The sequence below is a fragment of the Felis catus genome, chromosome D3, assembly GCF_018350175.1.
Source record: "Felis catus isolate Fca126 chromosome D3, F.catus_Fca126_mat1.0, whole genome shotgun sequence".
NCBI classification, from domain to species: Eukaryota; Metazoa; Chordata; class Mammalia; order Carnivora; family Felidae; genus Felis; species Felis catus.
The window spans coordinates 93681430-93693970 of NC_058379.1; the positions used below are offsets into that span (position 1 = coordinate 93681430).

Below are 12541 nucleotides of genomic sequence, written 5' to 3' on the forward strand. Positions count from 1 at the left end.
GTGGTGCTGGAAGCTAAGAAATGACACCCCGCCGGTGCGCGGCAGAGGCCGCGGCTTGGGGACAGCAGAGGAGTTCTTACACCTGGGTGTCCTCCCTGAGCTGCCTCGGGGCCCACGGGCTTGTGTATACATGTGGTGCCCGTTTTGTCTGAATGGGAGCCACGGGCTCCTCCTCCCAAACAGGTGAGAGGCAGGCCCCGTGTGTCGGGCGGGGGTCTCCTGGTCCAGGGGAGGGCCCCACAAGAGCTTGCCCCGGCCCGCAGCCCCCTCCCCGTGGACAGAACCTCCTGGTGGGTCCGGAAGTTTCCGGAGGCCGAGTTGGCCGAGCGGAAGCCCTGGGGACCAGCAGAACCGATTCTGTGTCCTTTCTTCTGAGTCTTAAAAATACTCAGCGGTGAGAGAACGAGAGAGAACCCAGAAGCGCCCTGTGTCCGAGGCCACTGGGCGGCGGGCGGGCGGTGCGTGCAGGTGCCGGCTCTGGGGCCCCAGAGACGAGTGACACCAGCCTCGCGCCCTGAAGAGAGGCGGCTCCGCATCAGGGGCCGCGGGGCTGCTCCCAGCATCCTGGCGCATCCCCACCATGCGGGTCCTCGTCACGGGGACCCCTCCGGCCCCAGCCCTGCTGCCCTCCCCTGCTCTCTCCTCCCCCCGCAAGCCCGGCGGGGGCCCGGAGCAGCGACCGGTCAGAGGTGGGCAGCCGTGTCCACCCCCAAGGCCCGGGCCCGTCCGTCTGTCCGCCCCCCGCTTACCGGGCTGCCCGGTGCTCCACCATCTGTCCACCCGGGGCTCGTGGGGAGTCCTGGGCCCAGCCCGCAACCTGTGCACAAAGAAGGGGAGAAAGACCCAGACCCACCAGGGGCGCCCTCAGGGACCAGGGCACCGCAGGGCCCTGCGGGGGAAGGCCCGGGTCACTGGGCACAGCGGATGGGCCCCCAGAACACAGCCGCACCTCCTCACCCCGTCCGCGCTCAGCTAGGCCACCGGCAGGTCTGGGCCCCTGCCCTCGGCAGAGCCCGGACGGGGTCCCGGCCAGAACCCCAAGGCTCCGAGAGCGGGGCCCCCATCCTGCCAGGGCCCCGAAACGCTGTCCTGCAAGCCAGGTGTGTGCGACAGCAGATTCAACCCTCGGTTCTGGGGGCCTCGTGTCAGAGGCCAAAGTGCCCAGGGCCGTGTTCCCGGGGCGTTCTTGGGCCCGTGGCCCCGTGGCTCCAATCTCTGCCCCCGTAGGCGAGGACACCTGGTAGACGTGAATTTGCGGGGACACCGCCCAGCCCAGGACAGTGAGGTGACCGCTGGAGGCCGGAACGGTGTCGGTGACATAACAGCCGCGTGCCGTCCGCTGAGGTTGCTCCTTCCGCCTCTAGCCGAAGGCGCCAGGGTCTCAGCAGCCGAGCAGAAAGGTGGTTTCAGTTGTACGACTAGTAATTGTGTGTCCTCGGGCGCTGTGCCCGCCCCCCTGCCCTGGCCCCCGGTGGACACGTTCCTGAGAAAAGGGAAAACCTGCAAGTTTGTGTCAAGTCACAAGCTCTCGAGAGTTAGTGGTGGGGTCTGAGTAAACCCAGGGCGCCGGGCAGCCCCTGGGGGTCACGGGGCAGCCCCTGGGGGCACCGTCCACACACCCATGACCTGGACTTGGCCTCAGGCGTCTTTCTGTCTTGAGCGGCGCTGTCTCTCTTCTCTGTGACTCGGTTTCTCCTGGTGGCTCCCAAGCGAGTGGCCGTGACCGAAGAGACTGGGGACAAGCAGGGTTCTCTGAGCATCTGGACACTGTTACCACGGGAGCAGCTTTGGGTTCTCACACCGGAGAAGGGGACGCTGCATTCTTACTGTTTTCCTCAGATTAGAGCCGAGAAGGGGCCACACCATCAAACCCGCAGCACGGACCTTACCTTGTCTGGGGTCCTCTAAGCGGAGCGAGGACGCCTCCGGCCCGCGAGCCCTGGGGGGGGGGGGTCATCACTCCCGCCTGGGAGGTGCCGACGGCCTCCGTGGTCCGGAACAAAGCAGCCAGCTCCCCGCTCCCTGGCACACCTGTTCCTGTCCAAGCATCCTGCGTTTAGGGCAGGTTCTGTGGAGAAGATTAGCTTGTCGCAAGGAGGACTCACACCATTACCTTCCAATTATGCATCCGACTCCGACGTCCCTCTGATGTGCTTTTAATTGTCTGTATTTCTCTGTCGTTCTCTAAACGGTCCATTTGTGGTCCCAAGTTGGGAAGCTGACGTTCCCCGCCTGTAGGGGCTCAGGGAGAGCAGTGCCCCTCTTCCAAATTAAAGTGGTTATTGATAAATCCACACGGTACATCTGGCTCCGTTACCCGGACGAGCCGCCGGGAGGACGAGCCCTGTCCTCCCGGCCCCCACGTCCAGCCTCCCTCCCACGAGGACCCTGAATGCACTGAGCCCACCTGGAACCCGGCACTGTCCCAGCTCAGTCCTTTGTCGCTTCTGCCACGAGAGATGACGGGCCCCGGCTTCCTGGGACGAGGGCTGGACGCCTGCGGGGCCGTCGTGACCGGGGCGGAGGCCTGTGCACGCGATGGCTTCCTTGGGCGTGCCAGGAGCAGGACGCCACCCCGGCACGTCGGGGGCCGACCCTGGCACCCCAGCTGGGTTGCCCGGCTCTGCCTGCCCCTCGGACACCAGCCAGGGCTCTGTGTCCGCTCAGCTCTCACCGGCAGGGGCACGGTCTCAGGAGATACGAGCACTTCCCACAGGGCATCCCCCGCGGGTGCTGGGGCCTCCTGCCAGCTCAGAGGACGCTCCAGGTTGGCCACCTGGCCCCCCGGAGGTGCTGCGTCAGCCGCGAAGCAGGGATGTGGACGCCGGGACAGAAGCCACCCGGAGAAAGGGGTGGGGCGGTAGAGCGACGGGAACCTGCCGTCCAGGGCCCTGCTGTCCCTGGGAAGAAGCTGGCGCCCAGGCGGACCCCTGAGCATGGCGCCCGCGAGGGGGAAAGAGGCCCGGAGCCCTCGAGGTCCCTGCTCTCACTCCCTTGCTCTGCCCGACACGTGCCCAGCGGGAGAGGACCGGGTGCACAGGACGGCAGACGTGAGGCACACTGCAGGGCCGTGCGGGTGACCCAACGCCTGCGGGGCCGGGGGGCGCGTCACAGCCACGGTGGGGGCTGCCCCCCCACACCCCCGCCACCCCCTGCTGCACCGCACCGGACGGAGGCGGCCGACGGCCCACCCTGAGCCCCAGGGACCCTCACGGGGGCTTCCGCTGCTCTCCCTCTCCCCTCGGCCCCCCTGGGCCCCCCCACCCCGCTGGGTGACAGAAGGAGAAGAAAGCGACACGGCGAGAGACGGCGGGTGGCCCCTGTCCGCTCCTCCACCCGCCTGGCCGGGTCTCGGGACCGGGGCACCAGGGACACGGCCGGCCGGAGCAGGCGCGGAGCCCAGGGGCGTGCGCGTGAGGCCGCGCAGGGAGACCCGAAGACACAGAAGCCCGGGCAGCCTCTCCTCACCGGCCTCCCTGGGCCCAGCAGCCCAGCCCTCGGGGACACCTGCACCCCACGTTCGCCGCAGCACGGTCACGAGAAAGGCACAAGCGAGCCCGACATCCCTCTGTGGACAGACGGATGCACAGAGGGTGGCACACACACCTGGAATATTCTTCAGCCTTGAGGGGGGGGGGAGTTCTGCAGGATGGGGGAGGGTTGAGGACTCTCGGGGGGGGGGGCGGGGGGGCAAGCAGGAAAGCCCCCAGACTCAGAAGCAGGGGGACAGAGGGTCGGTCAGTTTGCAAAACGAAGGGGTTCTGGGGACCGGGGACTGCCGGAGACCTGCGCCCCAGAGTGGCTGCTGGTAAATTTTTATGCGTGTTTTACCGCACTTGTAAGAAAGGGCACCTTTGGAACACTGTCGCCGTCGGAGTGCCGGAGGCCCAGGGGCTGGGGCGGGCACCGCTCTGCCCTGCGCGTTCCGCGGCCCCCCTCCCCCCTCCCCCCTCCCCCCCCCCCCACGAAGCAGCCAGCCCAGGTGGGCGATTCTGATCCCTCACAGGGCACCGCCCACCCGCCACCCGCGGCTCCAGGGGCCACACGGCCCGGGGCCGCGGCTCGCGGCGTGGGGTTTGAAACGGCATCAGCGTTCGCTTACGCTCTGGCAAGATGCCACTTCCTGTTTCTGAGAGCAGGCTTGTAAAAACTGCCGTCTGCCGGACATCAAACGGCTCCCGCACAGCATCTTGATGAGTTAAGTGTAAATGAATCGGAAGCTCATGGGACTAAATTTCCCTTGAAATTCACTCTGGTTTGCAAATTAATGGAAAAAGCGCCTGGCAAAACTTGTTTAGACCTTTATTGAACCAAAAACACTTTAAAAATAGTTTGGGGGAGCTCAGCGAACAAGCCCGGGCTGGGCTCCGCGTCTTGCGTGGATTTGGGGTGGATTCCACTCCATTCCCTGGGGTTTGGAGCCAGGACGCGGGGAGGGGCACCCGGCTTGTGCCGCGGCCTGGGCCTGGGGGGGGGGGGCGGTCCTGCAGAGCCCTCCCCCCCCCACCCCCATCAGCACGGCACCGGGCCTAACAGGGAGGTCACGGAGAATCGAACAAGGGGATGAAGACGACCGGCATCCCTGTCTAAGACCGGGGATAAAAACACTCCCGTTTCGTTGCCGCTTAATTGAACAGATCCAGGAAGCCGGCTAGCTTAAGGGACGCGTTTCAACGCTGCCATTAGAAGACATTGTGAACTCACAGGTGCAAACCCAAGTATTGTCAGAAACAAAAGGCGGGAGGGTGACAAGAGCCAAGGCCGCAGCGTGAGGAAGTGGTCTCTCCTCCCTGGACGTGGCCAGAAGGACCCTCTCAGCCCGGGGCACGTGGGGCCGATAAGGCTGAGGCCCCCCGTTTGCAGGTGCCTCTCGCGTGCTAGAAACTCAGGTCAGTTAACGGGAGCGTGACGTCTCCGGGAGCCTGTGGCCGCCCAGGGCTGGCCGGGCGGGGAGCACGGGCGCGGGGGGCCCGGGGGCCGCTCGTCCGGGCCGGCACGGGAGCCCCCCGCGGTATTTCAACAACCCGCGCCGCCCGACGGGCACACGCCGCGGACCGCCGGCTCGGCCCAGTTTGTGTTTCCCAAGAGTATTCCAGGTGCAGAGCGAGGCAGCATCCTCCGTGGGCTCCGGCAGACCACGCGGCCCGGCGCCTCCTCCTTCCTGCCTCTTCCGGGCATCGCTTGGTTCTCATCTGCCTCCGAAGCTGGGCCGTCCCGTCCGCACGCAGGAGGAGGAGATCGTGTCTGGCCACGTGCACTTGCTGTGTCTTGTTTGCCGCGTAGCTCCCGGAGCCGTGGCAGCACCAGTCAGGCCGGCCTGAGCAGGAGGGGAGTCGTGTCCTCAGCCCGGCGACACGCTCACAGGCCCGCGGGCCCGGCTGGATCCAGACGCTTGAACCGCTCGCAAACCCGCCTCCGGATCTGCTTCCCTCCACGTCGGCCTCGGGTGGCGGAGTTTCTCCAGGAGGAGCCACAGGCTGGCCCCCCAAACCCCAGAGGAAGAGACGCCTCCTTCCGGCAGGTGCAGGAAGCCTGCGGGGAGTTGGGGGGGGGGGTCCCATGACCCCTCAGAGACCGTGGGCCAGGCCCCGAGGCAGAGGCTGCGTGACAGGGGAGTGCGGTGGCCGTGGCTGGCGGCCACGCTCCCGCGACACGTCCTCTAGGGAGAGCTGGGTGGCATCCAGGGGATGGGGGCCGCGGGACAGGACACGGGGGACATCCCGGAAGGAGATGAAACCGCACGGTGTCCGTGTCCACCCCTGGGGATGCCGGACGGTCACCTCGGCCGACACAGCTGCCAACCCTCCGGAAGTTCCGAGTCGAAGCACCACTGGGCCGTGGCCCTCGCCAACCCGTGGGGGCCCTCCCCGTCTCTGCCCAGCCCCACGTGCTGGCGGCACCTGGCACTCCGGTCCCTGCCCTCCGTCACCACGTGGTGACGCCGCCACGTGACCCCTTCTGACAAGGACGCCGGTCACACTGGGTTAGGGCACACCTACTGGCCTCCTCGGAGCCAATCACGTCTGCAAAGACCCTCTTTCCGAATAAGACCCCGTGGGCACAGACCAGGAGCTGGGGCTCTGACCCGTCTTCTCGGGGGACGTGGTTCAACCCGTGACCGTGCTGCCCCGGAATAAAGGGTCCGACGTGTTGAGTGACCAGCGGGAGGCATCAGTGACGCGAGCGGCACCGTCTCACAGCCTCACGGAGGCGAAGACCCTCACGGCCGCGCGCCTGGGGGGGGCAGCGGGGACACAGACCGGGTCGAGGCAGGGATGCCGCCAGGAGAGCTGCGGGCAGCCGCTGAGCCTCTCCAGGTGGGACCGGAGGACACGCCTTCAAACAGAACCACCACTTGAAGCCTGTGGACGCGGTCCTGAAGGCAAGCAGCACGTGAAACACCTATCCGAGAAAATCTGGGAAAATTCATTAGGAAAGGCGCGAGGCATCGGGGTCTGAACCAGGACCGCCCCCGCCCTCGGCTTCGTGAGGACAGAGACTCGCTCCGGAGGCTGCAGCCCGGCACACGGGGCCCCTGCGCCCGCCCCCCGCCGGAGGGCTTTCCCCGCAGGAGAAGCAGGGCGCAGACACCCCCACTCTGGCCCCTGGGAGCAGCGTCAGGGGCCGGACAGCCCGGGAGGGCAGGAGACGTCACTGGATGATCCAGTCACCGAACAGATAAGCAAGCGGAGGACGGGAACAGGCCCCCGATGGGGGGGGCAGAACCCCACGTTGCTACGATATATTATCTAAAACGTCCAGTTTCCAGTAAACCATTACGAGGCACTCGAGACGCAGGAAGGCACCCACACGCGTCGGAAAGCAGGCGGGCAGAGAGGCCGCCTGGGGGAGCCGGCAGGTGCCAGACTTCACCGAAAAGTACCGCAGAGTACCCACCGCAGAACTCCAAGTACCGCGGAACTCGAGAGGCGAAGGGATGTCACGTGAAGGAGACTGTGGAGGAAGAGGGAGAACCCGTAGCAAAGAGCCGAACGGAGGTTCTGGAGTTGAAAGGCACCGGCACTAAAGGGAAAGGTACACGAGAGCGGAGGACAGAAGACCGGGACGGGCAGGAGAAAGAATTCCTCGGCTCGAAGACAGACCAGTGGAGATTGCAGCCGAGGGGGCGGAAATGCAGGGGAGAAGACGCAGGGGGCGTGGAGGAAGGGGTTCGCGGCACCAAGTGCGCAGCGGGAGACAGAGGGCAGAAGGAAAGGGAGACGCGGGGGCCGATGTCACCAACCTACCACCGAATAGTGACGTAGGTGCCCGGGAAGCTGGATGGGGATAAGCGCCGACTCAAACCCGCACGTGGCCGAAAAGGAGAACGCCGAAAGCCGAAGACGAGGAGAACATCCCGAAGGTTGCGAGGGAGAAATGCGCCCCCGACGAGGGACTGACGGTGACTTCTGGGCAGGGCCTGCGCAGGCCCGGAGGCCGTGGGCCGCGTGTGCAAAACGCCTGTCAAGCGACAGCCGATCGTCAGCAAAACCATCTTCCGAAGATGAAGGGGACGAAGACTTTCCCAGGTTAAAACAGCGCGCAACAACGGGACGGAATCCGCCGCCCGCGGGACCCACCCGGCTCGCAAGATAGAGCAGGACGCGCCTCAGGCTGAAGTCAAGCGCCCCAGACAGAGGCTGAGTCCGCCCGAAAAGCCGGATCGCCGGTAAAGACGAACGTACAACATTTCTCCCTCCTTCCGTAACCAATTCAGAAAGCAGTTGTCTAAACCAATGTGTCTGTGACACGACATTGGGCCTGTGATTAACACAAATGTGACGGACGTGTAACACACGCGCGATAACAACCAGACGAAGCGGGCAGGGCAGAGCCGTGTGGCCTAGGGAGCCGGGAGAGCGAGAATTAGCGGGGCGTTGCCAGGACCGGGTGTCACGTGATCTCGTAAACTCGGGAAAAGGGAGCGAGCGTACCTGGGACTGAGGTTCACACCGGCGCCAGAAGCAAGCGAGCATCTCGTGAAGCGGATTGTGACTGAGACGCCGCATCAGGGAAGAGTCGGCCGGCATTCTGAGAAAGCAACAGAAGGGAAGAGAAGAAGGGAGGCACGAGAAAAGCAGAAAACGGCGCCGTAGACGGAGAGCCGACCGCATCGGTAAGAACATTAATGTGGATCGACCAGACGATCGAGTCAAAGGGCAGAGACTGTCGAGTGAAACAAACAGAAACCCCACCATCCGCCTTCCAGCTGGAGACGGAGAGCCCTTAGGGGTCAAAGGCACAAATGGACGAACGCGGTACAACGCAGCGTCTGATACAGGCCGGCAGAGGTGAGAGGCTCGCGCGAACGTCAGACAGAAAGGACTGTAACACGAGGGTGCGATTAACGACACAGAGGGACGCTCGATACCCGACCCGTCAGGAGGACGCAGCCGCAGAGCGCCCACACACAGCGAAGAAACCCCTGGAAAGAAGGAGAGACAGACGGTTGTCCCACAGTAGCTGCGGACGGCGTCGCCCCACCGTCCACGGCGCTCACGCAAGCCGAGCGAAGGCCAGCGAGGAGACAGAAGAACTTCACTGCGTCATCAAGCAGCCGGACCCGCCAGGCGTGGACAGACAGTCCACCGCGACAGCAGGGGGGTCGTACTTCTCAGGTGGCACGGAAGGTTCTCCAGGCTGCGAAACAAACGGGCCACCACGTGAGGCCGTCAGGCCAGGAAGTGAGAGGGGGCCGTGGAGGCGGGCCGAGACTTACCAGGGGGAGGCGAGGACCCTGGGCAGGGGCGGCAGGCGGCTTGGAGGAAGGTTCTGGTGCCTGGCCAAATACAGGTGGGGAGACGGTCCTCCGGGCCCTGGGACTGAGGCTGGTTTCCTGGTGAGGAGGTCCCCCACGGCTGCCCCAGGTGTGGAGCGGGGAGACCATCAGGTGCCAGGCTGACCACTTTGGCCTTGACCTTGGTGCCCTGGGCAAGTGCCCCGGGGAGGGAAGGTGAGTGAGTCTGTGACGACTGAGGTTTTAGACCTGGCGGTGCCTGGACTGGGTGGTCGGGCTGCGTCTGGGCAGAGAGACAATAAAAGGGCCTCTGCAGGGCCCCAGGGGAAGGGGGTGGGTTACAGAGAGACTCTGTGAGTCAAGTGCAGCGGAGAATCTCAGAAGCCCACATTCACGGAGCTCTCGGAACACCTGCACCCGGGGGGGAGTCCGAATGCTCTGACACGGGTGCCGTCAGAGGGCACCCCGTCTTCCCCAACTCCAGGAACAGTTGTGAGACTTATCTGCCCTGGCAGTTTTTAAAAACATCAGCAGTTCACCTGAAAGCCAATGACCCTCCGTAGTTGTGATTTCTTAGTAAGCACCGTCTCCACACTCTGTGGATGTCAAGTTCACCCCAAGCTCGCGTCCTGGCAGCTCTGACCCGCCTGGGTGCCCCCTTCCTGCCGGTGAGAGGTGCCGTGAGGAAGGAGAACCCCCCACCCGCGGCCGACAGGGGTCAGAGGCTCAGGGCCCCTAAACGGAAGAGGTTTCAGAGTGGCCTCGGCCGTGGTCCGGAACACAGGTCCAGCGGGAACCGCGCTCTCCCCTAACTCGCGATGTCCCAGGTGACGTCCAGGAGCAAGAAGTGACCGGTTGCCCAGCTGAGTAACAGGAAGAGGGGCGGCGGGCCGAACCCCCGGCCCAGGAGCGGCTGCGCTTGGCGGGTGCGGACCGAGGCGGCCGGGAGGATCGGACCCCGCAGGCCCCAGCGGGTCCCCCAGGGCAGGGCGCCGAGCCTCGGCTGCAGGGCAGCGCAAGCAGGCCCTCCCGGCCCGGCCCGGCCCGCACACATCACATCTAGGCAGCACTCGCGCACAAACTCAAAGCCAGGCGACAGGCACGGCCCGGGCTCCAGGCGCTCCACACTCAGGTGCGCTCCCGGAGGAGGGATCTGGCGCCCAAAGGGACTTTGAAAACGGTCAGCTTCCCTGGGTGCATCGCCCCAATAATCCACAGAAACAACAGTAATCTAAAAATAGTCTTGTTTTCTGTCCTCAGCTCCTTTTAACTTCGTTAGTCACCGATCCTTAAAATAAAACCCGTGTAGCGTCTCTCCTGGTAGCGGCGATAAACACACCCGCGCGCAGGCCGCGCCGACGGGCGGAAGGGAGCGCAGGGGCCGCGGCCGGGGACCGACCGCGGTGGCCCCGGGGTGGCCGCAGGAGCCGCCCCGGGCGGACCGGGGGCGCGCTGGCCGAGGAGCCGCCGCCGCCTCCGGAACTCCCTGCGCCCTGGCGCGCGGCCACCGTGGTCCCGGCAACGGCATTAAACAGAGGGAAACAGACGGGGATCCCGTCACCGGGCGGGGAAGAAGGAGGCATTGAGAGCAGACAGGAAGAGAGCTTTTCTGGATGGAGTGAAAATTATTTACTGAAGGGGAGGAGGGGGAGGGGGAGGGGGAGACGAGGTGGGGGGAGGAGGAAGAGGAGGGAGGAGACTAGGAGGAAGAGGAAGCGGAGATGGAGAAGGAAGTGGGGGAAGAGGAAGAGGTGGGGAGGAGGGAGGGGAGGAGGGAGAGGAGATGGGGAGGGGGAAGGGGAGGAGGGAGAGGAGATGGGGAGGGGGAAGGGGAGGAGGGAGAGGAGATGGGGAGGGGGAAGGGGAGGAGGGAGAGGAGATGGGGAGGGGGAAGGGGAGGAGGGAGAGGAGATGGGGAGGGGGAAGGGGAGGAGGGAGAGGAGACGGGGAGGGGAAAGGGGGAAGGGGAGGATGGAGAGGAGGGGAGGGGTTGGCGGGAGACAAGAAGGAGGAAGAGGACGGTGGGGAAGAGAAGGAGGAGAGGTGGAGGCAGAAGAAGATGTGAGGAAGGGGAGGTGGGAGAGCAAGAAAACGGGGAGGAGCCTGTGGGGGGGGCGGACAGGAAGCGATGGGGGTCAATTTTTATTTTCATGCAACTTGTGAGACCTTCTTGCCCCGGTGCCCGGACTCTGCCCTCAACCCTCCCCGTGGCCCCAGATGTGGGCCACTAGGACCCCCAGGCCGCAGGATCTTCGTAAGGGGCGGGGCGAGGGAGGGGCAAGGGCTGTGAGGCCCTGGCGCCCCCTGGCGGCCTCCCACGCAGGATGCGCGCCCCTCCCCCTCCCAGCCTCAGAGTCTTCGCGGGGTCCCCCCAGCCTCGGGGCATCTTGATGGGGTGCCCCCAGCTTCAGCATCCTCGAGGGGTCCCCCCCCCACCGGCCCTAAGCCATAGTACCCTCCCCCCCTCCCCCGCATCACCTTCTCCCCGGCCCTGGGGCACCAAGGCACGTGCCAGGCCCAGTTCACCGCGTGGGGGCAGATCTCCAGGTAGGGGCACCTGGGAAGTGTCCTGACAGCCACCCAGACACCCGCGGGCGCGCGGCCGCCTGACCGAAGAGTGGGTGGAAAGAGGGATTTCAGTTCTGTCCCCAACGGGCTGGATAACCCAACAGACGGCGGCGGTGACGGCTTCCGTCGGGCACCGATTAGCCAGCGAAACTCACCGGTTGGGGCAAATGTTGCACCGCCCCCCCCCCCCCCCGGGTCCAGGCCCTGGAGGCTTGTGGGGCGTCCGCTGCCTGCAGGCCTCCTGAGTCCGCGCGGCAGACACAACTTTGCTTTTGGGGTTATTTGAAACCACGTAAGGGTGTCGTGCAGCAGATTTATGATTTTTCTACACCAGACGTTTTAACCGCCCTGACGCCCCAACCCCTTCCATCCAAGGCCAACACGAAAATACGGTCCGGTTTTGGCAGCTGAGCCGCGCCGAGGAGAGGCGGGGGGGGGGGGGGCGGGGGGGGGGTGAGAAGAAAGTGTAAAGTGAAGCGGCGGCGTTCGAGGGGCCTTCCCGAAACCAGCTCCCGGGCTCAGACCCCTCCCCCTCGGCTGGAACCCCAAAGTCCCTCCCGGGGCGGCTGGGAGCCCGGGGGCGGGCGTGGGGGCTGTGCCCGGGTTCTCCGGGACCCCCCCCCCCCCCCGCCCCCAGCTAGCTCACGCGGCAGGCAATCTGGGTCGCTCAGATATTTACAGAGTAAAATGACAATACGTCCACGTCCCGGGACTGCCGTGCAATCTGTTAGTAATTTAGCGGGATGGGAATTTCCTTTCTCGGGCCTGCCAATGGAAGCGCTTTTCCAAATTTCCACAGCGGGGGAAGCCTGCGATTTTACATAATGACTTCAGCATGCAGGGCGCTCTCGGCCCCCTCGTCTCCGCTCCCTCCGCCCCCTCTTTAAAGCAGAGTGTGACTCCCTTAGGACACGGGCTGGACCCCGGCGTCCCGGCCGGCTCGTTCTTCGGGTGCGCCCGGGTGTCACCCGGTGCGCCCCCGCCCTCCACGGGCGCCCCCGCCGACACCCCCCCCGTGCGCCCCGGCCCTCCGCGGGCGCCCCTGCCCGCCCCCGGCGCGCCCCCTCCGGGGCCGTGCGCCCCTGCCCACCCCCCCGTGCGCCCCGCGGGCCCGGCGAGCAGCGGGCCCGGCGGCGCGGGGAGGGCAGGAGCTCGGCGACTTGTCCTCCGGGCCCTGCGCCGGCTCGGGCGGGGGCGTGATGTCACGGCAGGGAGGGGGCGCGGGAGCGGCCGGGC

At 65.7% G+C, this 12541-nt stretch overlaps 1 long non-coding RNA gene across 6 annotated transcripts; it reads right to left on the reverse strand.

Moving 5' to 3' along the window:
- Positions 1–4285: 4285 nt before the first annotated feature.
- LOC102901725 lies at positions 4286–10418 on the reverse strand. Of its 6 annotated transcripts, none has more exons than XR_006587820.1 (4): positions 8720–10418; positions 8501–8640; positions 7581–8425; positions 4286–7461 (listed from the first exon to the last, which is right to left on the reverse strand). It is a non-coding gene; the product is annotated as an uncharacterized LOC102901725 (long non-coding RNA). The 6 variants fall into 6 exon arrangements; XR_002147846.3 differs by having other exon boundaries at positions 7581–7843; positions 7935–8640; positions 8720–10417; XR_006587819.1 differs by having other exon boundaries at positions 4286–6954; positions 7248–7461; positions 7581–8640; positions 8720–10417.
- Between the last annotated feature and the right edge of the window lie 2123 nt (positions 10419–12541).